The sequence below is a fragment of the Anas acuta genome, chromosome 19 (genome assembly GCF_963932015.1).
Source record: "Anas acuta chromosome 19, bAnaAcu1.1, whole genome shotgun sequence".
Lineage (NCBI taxonomy): Eukaryota > Metazoa > Chordata > Aves > Anseriformes > Anatidae > Anas > Anas acuta.
Genome location: NC_088997.1, coordinates 6,458,970 through 6,470,651, shown reverse-complemented (window position 1 = coordinate 6,470,651; position 11,682 = coordinate 6,458,970). Strand labels below are relative to the sequence as shown.

Genomic DNA, 11,682 nt, shown 5'->3' with positions numbered 1-11,682 from the left:
GAAGATCAGAGAGGAAAGGCACAGATACGGGATTTCGCTGTGCTTACTTTGGGTTTCTTTTGCATAACCTTCTTCACTCACTGATCATCCTCCCGCCCACCATTTCCCTGCTGGCTGTCCCGGTAATGCAAGGCCAGGCTTGTCAGACTTGTGGGGCTCACTCCTCTGGTGTGGCTGGAGCAGGGTGAGCCCTCGGGTTATTGTATCTAAGGGATAAAGCAGTACAGAGCACCCCGTGTCTAGAGGCTGTGTGCAGCTCTCCAGGATGTCCATTTCCCAGAGGCAGTGAGGGGCAGGCTCCATGTGCCCTCCCTGTCCCAAGAGGGGCCCGAGGAGCTTCTTGTCCAGAAGAGCTCCTCTGCGATGCCGTCGGATTTTGTCTTCCAAGACAGCGTCCAGTCGCTTCTTGCCAGGCAGATGGTGGCACACAGAGAAGTGGGAGCGGGTAGGGGTGGCTGTGGGACACACCACACACAACCTCAGGCAGCCGCACTCACCATCTCCCTCTGATCCAGCTGCTCACGCTCCCTGTGCGTGCCAGAGAGAAAAACGGGCACTGCGAGGGGCTGATTCATGTGCCCTGCTGCAGACGCCCACTTCAGAAGAGAGCAATCACCCTCCGTTAGCAAAGACAGGTGCTTTTGTGACTCCTGAGGCGCCTGCAGCAGGGTAAACATTTACCCTGGAGAAACCTGTGTTTAGCCTGATAACTCCCCTGCAGCTGGGGAGAAGAGATGAATGGTTCAGGAGATAGGGACAGGGGGAGGGCACAGGTGGAGCTTCTTAAAGCTTCCATTTAAAGTGCGTCCTGCGGTGTGAATGGATGGGGTGCCTGTGTAACTGACAGATTGCTGGAAGACAGAGAGCAAAAGAGGTAGAGAGCCACTTCTCCAGCTGTGGTGTGAAGGTTTGGGTGAGCTGTGGGAAGGTGGCAGGACATTGTGTGCCTTGCGGAGGGGGCTTGTCCCTGGCAGAGCCAGCCCTGCACGAGCAGCGCACACCCCGCTGGCAGCACGGCGTGGCTGACATCTGCTTCCCCCTGGCTCCCACAGGTGAGACCGATGGGGCCGTGTGGTGCTGGGACATCCACAGGCACTGGCTTCAGCAGGGTCAGTGCTGGCCTAAGAGCATGTCACAAAACCATGTGTGGGGTGGAAGCGAAGAGTTAGGGAGCAACAGCCTGGAGTTTCGAGGGCAAATGACAGCAGAAGAGAGCATCTGCTGCGTCATCTGTAATGTCTGGGCAGCGCTGCTCAGAGTCTAGAATTAAACCAAAAGGATGTGGGTCTTCCTGGCAGTTTAAGTATCTCATTCATAGAGGAAATGGTGTCTCATTCATACAGTTATGAGAAGCGACTCAGCTTCTCCATCTGTAAGTAAAAGGCAAATTTCCTGTAATGCTGTTCCCTGCAGCATCTCAGCTTCCTAGGCTAACACCCAAGTGCTGATGAGATCTGGTTATGTCTCAATTGAACTTTGTGGCAGTTTGACTTCATTTGGGGATCTTCCTGATGTAATTTGGGATCTGCCTGATGTCTTTTACTCTTGGAGAGAATCAAATGAAGTGTTTCGAACAATTCATGTAGGAAAAGATTTTCCTTGGTTGCTGCACCTGAGGTTTGCTCAAAGGCAGCAAGCTCTCGGAGCTGCCCATGCCCCAGTGCGATGTCTGCCTGAGGGACAGCAAATGGAGTGCAGTGACCCTCAGCCCAGCACTTGCTGTGATCTGCGTGCCCGCAGGGCTGCTCTGAGGACATCTGGAGCTCAGTGCGGACCTCTTAAGCATCCATCGAGATGAGCACGGATATTGGTGGAGACTTCAGCCTGCAGCACTCTCGCGGCTCTCAGCAACAGGGATAGCACACGAGGGGGAGAGAAAGCACCAAAGGGATTTTTTTCATTGATTTCCAACTCTCAGCCTCCCAGTTTTGAAATTTGATCAAAATACTGAAAGTTGAGAATAATGCCATCAGCTGTATGCACGAGATGAGGACTCTAGTAAGATACTTGAATCCACGTTGAAAACCCCAAATTATTCTTTCCAGAGCCCGGTGGAAATGAAACATACGAAAAATAAAATGAAAGCATCTGATATTTTTGAAGTGAAACATTTCCACTCATCAGTTTGGAACAACTTTTATATTTAAAGGCTTGTTGAATTTCCTGTTAAGAAACCACACGCGGATCTTAAAATCTATCATTGAAAAATAATAACCAGCTCCATTCTGGGTCAAATAAATGTTTCGGTAAGAAAACACAGAGGTAAAGTTGTTTCTTTTTGTTAGAGTAAAAGACTTAGCTCGGCTAAAAAAGCACCTCTGCCAAAGGCTTGCTTGGTGCCCCTATTGCACAGGTCTGCACCTTTTTTCCCAAATTTAAAGCCCAGCCAAGGCAGCCTCTGCTACTGCCGCGCCTCCAGACAACTGCCAGTGAGGTGATGCATCACCGGGTAAGATAGACAGCGGGCTGAAATTGGCAGTTTGATTTACCGAAATAGTTTCAAATCAATTGTTCTGCTATTCAACTAATTCTTGATTGCAGTGTTACATGGATCAGAAAGGCACGGAATAAATTATAAGCTTTGCTACATGTTCCAGGCTCTCCATTTCAGTAATCACATTGCAGCTGGCCCCACATCACCAAGTAAGAGCTAAGATCAAACAATGATACCGGACACGAAATATCTTCTCAGGTTTAATACCATAATTGCTCTGTTTTCAGGGCTTGAAATGCCTCTTCAGTGGGCAAATGTGAGTCATCTGCCCCTGGGCACAGATAGTTGGATACATTTCAGCAGTACTTTTGAAGAACAGATCAATTTAGAAGGGATATTGTAACCTGGGAACCAGCCAAGAGACTTCTTCTATCTGTGATTGTGCTTGACACTCGTAATGAAACAAAATTCAGATCACCACAATAAATTTCCAAACAGTGAGTCTTCCAAAAAAAAAAAATGCTTAGCATTTCCCACAAGACCCTACAAATTCAATCTGCATAAGCTCCAAAATAAGTGTATTTTCTACCTTAAACTAATACTTGGCAGGAACTTTCAATTGGCTCATTTAATTAAGCTGGTGTGCAGATCCCATTTTAATGTATTTAATGCTGCTAAAATGACAGGCATACTGATCAGGAGGATTGTGTTTTTTTATTTTTATTTTTTTAATTTAGACTCTCTCACATTCCCTTCCCTGCTCACATGACGTGCTGCTGCAAGCAGATGCCTCCAGCAGGTGACACAGCACCTCAGCACAGCCAGGGGCATTGAGGGGAGCGGGGCACGAAACGAAGGAATGAAATTAGTGCACGTCAATCAGGGCATCTCCTGCAGCAGGAAGGAGTGAGTGGCACACAGCATGCACTCAAGGAATCTCCTCTGCTGCCCAGGGGGAAATAGGAGGATTTGGTGGCCGCTTGCAGTGCTTTGAGAGCCCTGGCCTAAGAGGGTGGAACAGGTCCCCGCGGCTGGAGGGTTTGCCCAAAGGAAAGGAAGGGTTTCAATCAACTTCGTGTTCTTCTCTGTCTGCGTGGCACACCCCACGTGTACACACTGTTAGACATGCTGTTGTTCAAACAAATTTGGGGGCTGAAGAGAAATCTCTACGTGTCCGGTGAAAACAGGCAGAAGAAAAAGCTAAATTAGAGTTCTGCTGAAGAACTGGCGGGCTGTGGAGCTCAAGCACATTATTAGACCCTGGAAGATCTGCAGACGAGGAGCCACATGAAGCCAGGTTCAATACCTTTTCCTGCCCATCAGCTGATTTTTCTGTGCCGCTGCCTTTCCTGAGGCTTCTTTAATCCTCCCGGTTGCACTGGGTGGCCCCAGCTCAGTGGGGTCAGGCACTAGGTGCTGTACAAAGCCAGCACAAGAAACAGCCAGCAGGCGATGGCTGTCCTCGGGCAGAAAGAGGCCAGGCTGGGCACTTTCACAACCAGACCCTGCTCAAAGCACTCTTTGGATGAATCTCCAGCCCCAGCCTGCAGCCCCTGGCCTCAGGGCTGTGAGGGGGAGCAGCCTCTGCCTGGCTCAGAGCCGTGCTTGCTCCTGCAGGGAGCATCTGCAGAATGAGCAGACTGGGAAGGGTTGAGATGAATCCTGTTGGAGCACGCTGTGTAGAGCTTTGCACTGGAAGTGGTTAAAAATTGGTTCTTGTAAGTCACTGGAGTTGTCAGTAATTGAAAAGCGAATTTAATGGCAGCCTGCAGCTGTTAGCCCTGGGTATCTAGTGACACAGCAGAGGCTCCAGTGAACCTGGTGAGCTCTTGAGAATGCATATATATGTTTTTTAAAATTGGTCCTATCTGCAGGGAGAAATACGTGACTGTTGTGTTATCAATTCCTTTTCTTTTCCTTGCTTTGTGTCAGCTTTCTCTTCCTTGCTTTGTGTGATTACTTGGAATGATTTGGGGTTATTATTATTTTTACCTGCCTATCGTCCATTTGCTTCAATCCTCTGTCCTTACAGATATGATTTTTTTTTCTTTCCTTGCTTTAAGTCTTGAAGTTAATTCCTTCTTCTCTCTCTGTGAGGATTTTCTTTCTGGCGCTTTTGTGTGCGTGACTATTTCATCTTTCCTGAATACCACTTTGGCATCATCTGAACCACTAAGCTATCTGCTGCCTTGCCATCCCCGGTCTCATCTGAAATCCTGCAGAAGGTGACAAATTACTCAGAGTCCAGCAGTGTTGCAAAGACTTAGGTTTTGGCTCAAGTCCTGTCTTTTTTTGAGTGATACTTCCCTAAGCCCCCGGCGAGTGTGGTGATTGTGGATGGCAGAAGGAAAAGTATCTCAGGGTTTATATGATGCTTTCATTTCCAAATAGCTTATAAAGGATTAATAAATGATTAATAGGCAGTGTAAACATGAGAAGCATAATTTAACAGGTGACTATAAGCATGTCTAGAAAAGGTGTTGTGGAATATTATAAGCAACCTATTGACTGTTCGGGCTTTATACTAATCTGTAAGCATCGATTAGTTATTCATTAAGGTACCTATTAATCATTTAAAAACCTTTTATCACCTATTTTGTGAATACTTGACAGAAAAAAAACAACCCAAAATAGTGCATGTAAAAATAGTACTTTCTTCCACAGTCAGCCCTGGGAGATTTCAGAGCCAGAGCTGCCAAAATAAAACCCTAATCCTGACACCACCTTCGCAGAGACCTTGCTACCCTGCATGACGGCAGTGAGCTGAGTGTACACAGGTTTGGGCTCCCCACTGACCTGCTGCTGTATTCACATAAGAGATCACAGAATCACAGAACTGTAGGGGTTGGAAGGGACCCCAAGAGCTCATCGGGTCCAGCCCCCCTGTATGAGATGCTGGTTCTGCAGATCAACATGGGACAGAAGCAGTGGGAGCTGACTCCTACCCAGTCTGTTACGCACTTTTTCAGAGCATGCTTGTATTGAAAATGAGCAAGATATAGGGATTTTTTCCCCTCTACTTTAGGCTCACGATTATAATCTTATCCAGACTTTAAGCTGTAAACTGAGCCAGCGTTACACATAGAGACCGATGAAGCCAGAGTTGCAGCTTCCTCACCTCTGTCCCGCTTTATTCCAGAGTCAGTTCACTGATGAGAGCTGAGAGCAGTCAGGAGCTGCATTTAATGAACCTTCCCTACTGCACACACTTTTTTTTTTTTTAATAATGCATTTAAAAAATCTGGATTAGGTCATTTTAGATGTTTTTTTTTCCTTTCATGCCTTGAGTTTTTCATTTCTTTACTAAAAAAAAAAAAAAGAAGAAATGAAAAAGCAGGACAAGTGGTGTTTGTTTTTCTGGAGGAAGAAATCAGAAATAACTCGGTGCAAGAGAAATACACAGGATTTGAGTGACAATCTCTATCTGATGCTTTGCTGTGCTGCCCGTTCCCCTCTGGACCCACGTTTTCCTGGCCACATTCATGCATTGTGTGTGCAGCATCCCTTGTCTGCAGAGAGCTCATGTGTATTTTGTCATCACACTGTGAATTCACCTCACCGTGGGGACTCGACCCCTTGTCCTGTACCACATTTGGAACACAGAGATAGTTTCCATCCTGAAGAGTTCAGCTGGAGACAACAGGTGAAGCAACACAAAGCAACAGGGGCCTGTGCAGGGGAGCAGTGGTACCCGCTATCCGATCGCTGCGCTCCGCTTTGGTCCTGCTGCGCCCGCTGCTTGGGCACGGCCGGGGTTTTACGGGCATTGCAGTAGCAGTGATTTACAGCAAGGTAAGGGAGGCTTCGTAGATTTGTGCAGAGGATTAACATAAGAGAAACTTTCCTCTCTGTGGTCTCTTTTGGCCTCTGAGAGAAGGAAACATCGGCCACGTGCTCACCTCCCAGCATGCCCTTTGAGTGCTTTTCTCTGTTGGGACTTGCGTGGGCCAATTACCAGCTCCATCCCTGTGGAAAGCCGCCCCTTTACATTTCCCACTTAATCGATTTGGACGAAATCTCCCTGAAAATCCTGTTTCTTCTCTTGCTCTTTTCTTCCTAATGCAGTCTGCTCTAATACCTCAGCAATCCTCCTTCAGATCCCCGCGTAGCCCATTAGCGTGTTTGTACCGAAAGATTTCCTTCCTTTCCTGTAATGCAGAAGAAATAATTTCATGGTGTTTTTCCCCTCCTGAATATTGACGGAGATGCTGCTGAAAGTCTCTCTCTGTTCCTGCTTGTACCCATTCACACTTGAGCTCACACCCTTGTTATTTTGTGCTTAGGGTTCCCTGCTTCCTTGGCTGAGTGCTAATTGGCAAAAATTAAGCAGCAAGCACTGACATACCCCTCACACTCCGCACTCACTTCCCAGCTTTTCAGCCTGCTAGTGCTTCAATTAAGCCTCTTTGATGCGCTAGATGGCTCCGCATCACTTCTGACCCCATCTGCAGAGTTTCAGGCTCTCAGAGAGATACTTTTAGCAACCCCCTGTCATTTTTGTTTATTTAATATTCCCTAAATGCTGCAGCTCCTTGCAGCTCCCAGGGCGAAGCGATTTGATCCTTGCTCCTCTGTTCTGCTTGCTTGTGTTCGGGGCTGGGTGAGCTGCTGTGCCTGGAGGTCAGCCCACATCTTTCTGCCAGGCTGCAGTTTGCGGGCTGGTCCCTCGCACGAAGGGCCAGTGTCTGGTCAGAAACACGATACAGATTTGCAGCCTCTCCAGGAATGAGGCTGGAGATGAGGTTGCTGCCCTTCAGCCTCATACCTGCTTATTCAGACCTCAGCTCCCCAGCTTTCCCTGTGTGCACGAGCCTCCTCCAGGCATGTATTTGCAGGTAGCCTGCCCCCCTCCTGCTGCCTGGGCTTCGCATCTGAATTTCTTCCTCCCTTACAGCAGGATTATAAGCAAATAATCTGTGTGCCAAATGTGATCACAGGGGAATGCAGAGTTAGCTGCTCTGACTGATTTGGACAGTAAAGAGCCATAACCAAAACTGATTTCTTGCCCTGACCCAGATTCCTCTGGGAAGCATGTGTGCATCCATAGTTTTACAGTTCCCAGCGTTAAACAGGCCAGAGAGCAGTCGGGACGTGTTGCTGCAGCATGTGAGCCACTCAGACCATGGAGATTTATGAGCGTCATGTAAGTATCGGGCACATACTATATTTAGAGACAGATTGAAGAGAAAAACCGCCCCGCATGCCATATAGTTCTGCACTGGCTTAGAGTAGCTGTGTCGATGCCAATAGGACTCTTCTGAGGGATGGGGAGGATTTCTCTGATGCCCAAATGTAACGGGGCAGTTCCGTGGGGGTGCACCCCTGCTCTCCGCACAGCACATCTGCCTTCAGGCTTAGCTGAAAGCACATCTCATCTTTCTTGATATGTGCTGCGAGAGGTTCATCCGGCAGGGAGGACCATTGCTCACGCAGATGATGGGACTGTCAGACATGCCACAAAGTGCTCCCTGTCTCATATTTCACTCCTCTTGTTTGGCCGCGGTGCATCAAGAAGAGTTGCTCTCTAAGCCGTGCTGCTGGGAAGCCTTTTTTTTGCCTCTATTGAGCAGTCAATAATCTACTAAAATCAAAACTATCCATTTGCCTTGTTCCTATCAATATAACTCTCTGCTTTTATTGAATCTCTCTGTCGAGCTAGCTGGTGATTTGATCTTTGTCGCTGTAGCATCTGACTGTCGCACAAATATATATGGAGGACGTGGTCTCCTTGGCTTGCGAGATTTATCTGTCTCTGTTGGGCTGGTCAGCGGAGGAAGGAAAAAAAAAGGCACAAAGAAAAGAGACAGATGGTGTGAGATAAAGAGAAACTGAAAAGGCAGATCAAAGATTGATAGGGGAAGAAAGAGGAGAGGAAGGACTGAGCCAAGGAAGCAGCTGGAGAAGAAGCAGGCCCCGGGACTTGCTGACACTGCGGCAACAAAAAGTCCTGCTCAGGGCCAGGTCCTGTGGATCTGGGCACTGCCCGGCGGTCAGGAGAGCTCTGCCCTGCCCCGAGAGCTCACTTGGAGGAAGAAGGGAAAGAGGAATTTCAGATGCCATCAGAGAGTGTCTGAGGGGACCACTAACGAGCTAGCATGGGGTCAGAGAGAGTGCGAGTGGTTTAAGGTAGCAGCTCCTTCCTGGGAAGCTGTTTAATCAAAAATATTGTATCTTGTCAGGAGTCAATGAAGCAAAGTTAAAGGAGGCACGGTGTGATGTAAATCCCCTCCTTGCCTGCTGGGAGAAGACAGGCCTGAGAACAGCCGGGCTGGGGCTGCCGCTGCGCTCGCTGCCAGCGCAGAAGCCGCTCTGGCATCACCCTCTGCTCCACTGCAGCAAGTGCCAAAGCCTGGCGCAGCCCCTCACTGCTCTCACATCACCGAGCTTCTCCCAGCACAACCCCAGCACAAACCCCTGCTCCTTGGTCCCGGGAGGGCCCTTCTCCTTGCAGACCCCCAGCCCCTGCACAAGCAGGCAGTGAATTGCCTTTCGGACTCCCTCAAAGCCAGCCTTGCTTGGCCGTGCAGGAGCTGGGAAGGCTTTGCAAGTCCTTGGGGGGAGGATGTCCTCCTGCCTTATGCTGCTAGTGAGTGGGACGTCCTGCTATCTCCTCCCGTCCTAGGTGGGCTTGTCCTCTCACCATTTCCAGGAACTAAGGCAGGATCAGCATCCCTGTTCGACAGGCAGGGAACTGGTGAGGCCAGGAGTTCAGCTCTGAGGTTTAGGTGAGTCCCATGGAGAAGCCCAGCCTCTGGGTTATTCCTGCTGTCTCATCTCTCAGCATCTTTTGCTTCTGGCATGCCCCCACACCTTCTTTCTTCCCTGATTTAGGGGAAATCTTCAGAAATAGGCTCCCTTTCCTTTCCAAGTGACTGAAGACTTGTTAGGTAATTTGTGGGCCAGGATTTTTTTTAGGTTCAAGCTTTTTTTTACTCTGTCACTCTTCAGGCCCTGCCATCCTATGGCAAAGCAGCATGCACGCAATTAGCAGGCACATTTCTGCCTTTGTCACCTGCTCTGAGTCCTCTTGCTTGGCTGAGCTGCTGAGATAAAACATTGTCAGCTCAGGTGGTGAGATTCAGCCTCTAAGATATCTCGACACAGAGCATCCACAGTGGGGATGAGAGACGGTGTCATCAGAAGGATGTAAATGACATGGAAACCCAGCCCAGCGCCAGCGTCAGTGCTCTTTATCCAACTCTAGACTCCAAAAGCTGTTCTGACAGCAGATTTTCCACACCAGTCCTAATCCTTCCACAGCCCCTGGCTGCCCTACAGGGACGGCGCTCCAGTCCCACTGCCTTTGTCAGACCACTTGGCGGAGGGGGGCTTCCAAAGTTTCTTAGCAGATGCTAAGAGCTTCCTAATAGGAAATCATGACTAGATCATATTCAGCTTACATCTCACTGTCTCAGTCTAAAAATAAGTTTTACATCAGGCGTGATGGTTCTTAGCCCCAGCCTGCTGCCTTGTAGGGAAGTTTTTGTGGATTTTGCCCCAAGGCAGCAAGAAAGAGGTTAACCGGGGCAGCAAGTACCGAGCAGCTGGGAATGATCGAGGAAAAGCTAGCTAGTAGAGTGCAGTCGGAGGAGGAGCTGAGGAGCCTATTTTTCAAAGGATATAACCTTCGAAAGTCCAGGAAATCAGGCAGGACAGGCTTCCAGAAACAAATTCTCAGCAGGGAGCAAACTGGACTAGTTTCTTAGGTAATGCCAATGCAGTAGCATGGAGAGGAGTTAAACTTGCTTACGGAGTCTCTGCATGCCTTTCATTCCTATCCCTGCCTATTCCTTGTTCTGCCGATTGGCTTCTGAGTTAATAACCCGATCTGTGTGATGAGTGGGAGGAAGCAGGGCACTGAGCTGGCAGAAAAGATCTTTGTCATCTGCACCAGAGCCTCAGAGGGCTTCTGAGCCAGGAGGTGGTCAGAAGGGATCCGGGGCTGTCGAGGGGAGATGAGATGTGCCCCAGCTGCAGGAGAAGGCTGATGGCACTGCGTGCATCGAGGCAGGGGTCATCCTTCCCTTCTCTGTGAGCCAGCTGTGGCACCGCGTTCAGCTCTGCACACCTCATTATGAGATAGGTATTGACAAACCCAGGGAGTTCAAGAAAGAGCAGCAAAAATTATTGAGGGTAGGGGGAGTTCAAAGGTTTGATTAATGAGAAAAGATTTTAAAATCTAATTATGTGCGGCTTGGCAAAGTGACAACTAGGAAGGACATGATAAGCGGCTGCATATCGAAATAGAATAAATACCATGGATGGATAATATTAATGTTCAGTGACTCAAGGGAGAGTCTTAACAAGAGGAGAAATCTCGGTGGTTATCAGGAAAATATTCTTACATCTGCTGCATTGGGCAATAGGTAGCTTACTGTGAGGAGAGGTGAAATCAGCTGGGGACTGTATCCCAGGGAAGCTGCAGTGTGAAATATTGCTTGGGAAGCCATCCTGCGGTGGCCAGCCAGAGGCCAAGGTGTGGCGTATGTTCTCGTCTATCCGTGTGACAACGCTATTCTTTTGCCATTTAGGTTCAATTTCAGTAACACCATCTGTGTGACAGCGGAGTCAGCTTCGTGTCAGATTTCCACTGGCTGTCAAACAATTCCATAGATTTATGCCAGTCAAGTATTTGTTCCTGTTCCTCCAACTTTTCTCCTTCAAATCACCGAGCGGATCCATCATTAAAATCATTCTAGCATTTTCTGGGTCCTAGCAAGCTGGGAGGTTCAATGGAGATCCAGCCTTTACCATAATAGCCCGGTTTAATGAATCCCAGTGCTAGAAATAACCCAGGACGTTCTTCAAAGATCTAGGCTCTCAAGCTATAGAAGAGCTTTCAAAGTGGACTCGCGTTAGACTTGTCCCCCTGGCCAAGCCGTGCATAATTGCAGGCAGTGGCAGGAGCCCGAGCGGTCTGTGTAATGCGGAGCCTATTAGGACTGCCAGTCCCTTCCTCCGCTGAGCCTCGGAGCCTGTGATGTCTAATAGCCTCTCTTCTTCCCTTCCTGGCAAAGGAGGCTGATAGTTGAGCTCCTGCTGGAGCATTTTTTGCCCTTAGCGGTGGGAATCTCAGCCCTGGCTAAGATGGCATCTATCGTGCTTAGGAAGGGGAATAACACTGGGGCAATCCTAGCACGGGTTTTGGGCTCCTGTAAAGCAGGCTTGGCAGCTGGAGGGGTGCGTGGAAGAAAAGCCGTGTGAGCGGCGAGTGCTCCGTGGGGCAGAGCAGGTCTGCAGGCCAGAAT

General features: G+C 48.8%; 1 long non-coding RNA gene across 1 annotated transcript; it reads left to right on the top strand.

Moving 5' to 3' along the window:
• The first annotated feature begins 589 nt into the window (after positions 1–589).
• LOC137842182 (uncharacterized) lies at positions 590–3,126 on the top strand. The gene is made up of 2 exons (XR_011088940.1): positions 590–913; positions 1,053–3,126. It is a non-coding gene; the product is annotated as an uncharacterized lncRNA (long non-coding RNA).
• The last annotated feature ends 8,556 nt before the right edge of the window (positions 3,127–11,682 follow it).